This window comes from Octopus bimaculoides, chromosome 21 (genome assembly GCF_001194135.2).
Source record: "Octopus bimaculoides isolate UCB-OBI-ISO-001 chromosome 21, ASM119413v2, whole genome shotgun sequence".
NCBI classification, from domain to species: Eukaryota; Metazoa; Mollusca; class Cephalopoda; order Octopoda; family Octopodidae; genus Octopus; species Octopus bimaculoides.
Window position 1 is genome coordinate 37,895,545 of NC_069001.1, and position 2,206 is coordinate 37,897,750.

The 2,206-nt window shown below is 32.9% G+C and overlaps 1 protein-coding gene across 1 annotated transcript in view; it reads left to right on the forward strand.

The window, feature by feature from the left end:
• LOC106879695 (zinc finger protein 681) overlaps positions 1-2,206 on the forward strand; it is a 35,130-nt gene that overhangs the window by 6,115 nt on the left and 26,809 nt on the right. The window lies entirely within an intron of this gene.

Sequence of the window (2,206 nt, forward strand, 5' to 3'; positions counted from 1 at the left end):
AGTCTGTAAGTTTGAGAGCATTTTGTATAAAAATTCTGTTCAGAGTCAATATTCCACAGTAATTCTACGATGGATTTATAAAATGAGGGTTCATATCTGTTGTGTATGACATCTGTTTGTCTTGAAAAGATGATAAATATTGATGGATCTCGAGTAAATAATTGTTTTATGCGAACGCCATCTGATAATCTGAAATAAAAGAGAACAAAATATAAAATATCGAGGATGCTTAAACAGTGGACACTTTATTACATTTAGTTCTATATTGATAAACTGTAGATATAAACCTTTACTTGGAGAATGGAACTCATCCACCTTTTTGTTTTTCCCCTCTGTCTTCGCTGAGAAAACATGCAATGTCAGAGCATGCAGTGAAGTAGAGAAGATAATCTTGCTGAAGAGCCGTGTGAAAACAACTTTCACTTTCTCAGCAAAACAAAATCAACGTAACACATTCAACAAAACTCAGCTCAACACAAATATATCAACGTGTGAGAAAATACGAAATCACAAATAAAAACAAGAATCAATGTAAAAAGTTGATGTTTAGTCATTTGTTAGTGTTTCACATGACATTTCTGTTGCTTGTTTCTCGTATATCATAATAGATTGTATCTTTATCCACGAGGAACCTACAACTGTCTCATAGAGGTTGTAGTATTTCCTATTTGTGAATGAAACACCAAAATATATTGGAATGGAACGGTTTAGAACTCTAAACGGAAGACGCAATTTTAATACCTCAGTTTTTTAAATTTTTATTTCATTTTAATTAGAAATCGATTTTGTTCGTTGTAATTATCAGCAAGACTACCGATAATTATCCTCAAAATCACTTTGAATCAGCGATGTTGGACAAAAGTTGTAAACTTTATGTGTTAGAAATAAAGGTAAATGGTGACTAAATATATAGAAGTGACCATAAGAAATACAATGCAGTGTGGAAAGGAAAACACTTAAAGTATTAAGATAACAATAGTTAACGTCGGCTAAAGCAAGTTTTTCAACTCACTTCTGTGATACATGTGACAGCCGACCGAACGAGGATTAAGACAACATCGTTACTTTAGGAAAATTTCTTCACTTTTTTCCTCTGTCTTTCAACACATCAAAACAAACAGATGTAGTAGGAAAACGACACAACTTATACAATGTAGATGTTGTTTTTTATTAATAATACTTACATATTAATACAGAGCCAATGACGAAGATGTCACAATATATTCAAGTAGTCGACAGTTTCTTCATTTTCAAAGTTCAAATCCAAACCAGGTCAGTTTTGTCTTTCTTCCTTTCAGAATAGATAAAATTGAGTTCCAGTAAAGTGCTGGAGTCGATACGATCCAATAATGACCTTCCCTAATATTTCAGGTTTTGCGTTTTTATTACGAATAATAACACTGCGCACCGTGAGGAAGGAACCTATTATTTCTTTACACCGCTGAAATAATTAGTACCATCCTTGCATTGGTGTGCTTATAATTATTCCCATTTGACGTAAAAATAATCATGATAATCTCCAATTTTAGGTAGATCATTTTATATATAAGTTAGATAAAGCTAGTTTATGGGATTACCCCGAGTTTCACGTCCATAAAGCGCTTAGCTTTACGGCGTGCCATCTGATCCCAAACCCGTTGGCCTAAGAGATCTTATCTAACTTTATATAAGATGCTGTTTCGTCTCTTGGAGTGTGCTTCTTTTTCGGATTTATGATTTACCGACGATGTTAATTGTTTATGCACCAATATGCGTGTGTATGCGTATACGTTTCCTTCCTAAATTACTTAGAGTATATAAATTAAAGTATATTGGAATAAAAATAAAGTAGATTAAATAAAATTGAAATCAATTAATAATATAATACATTTTATTCGGTTTGCAAGATTCTTTATGTGAATTCGTGTGTTGAAGCATATTTCATTGTGTCTGGGGAGAGTCATTCTCTTTTCGTGCCTTCTTTATTTCATTAAATTGGCCATTAAGGCCTTACAAAGAATTACAAGAAGCAAAGCGGGCTGGACGCATACATTAATGAAATGAGAGATGATGAAATATGAATGATATAAATGAGAGGGGTATTCGGCGCCCGCCGACCGAAAACCCTTCGAAATCACTGTTCTTTAGGAATGCAATAAGATTCACTTAAAAGTTCAATTACATACAGTCAAAACCACATAGTTTAACAGTTAATCACATAATTTAA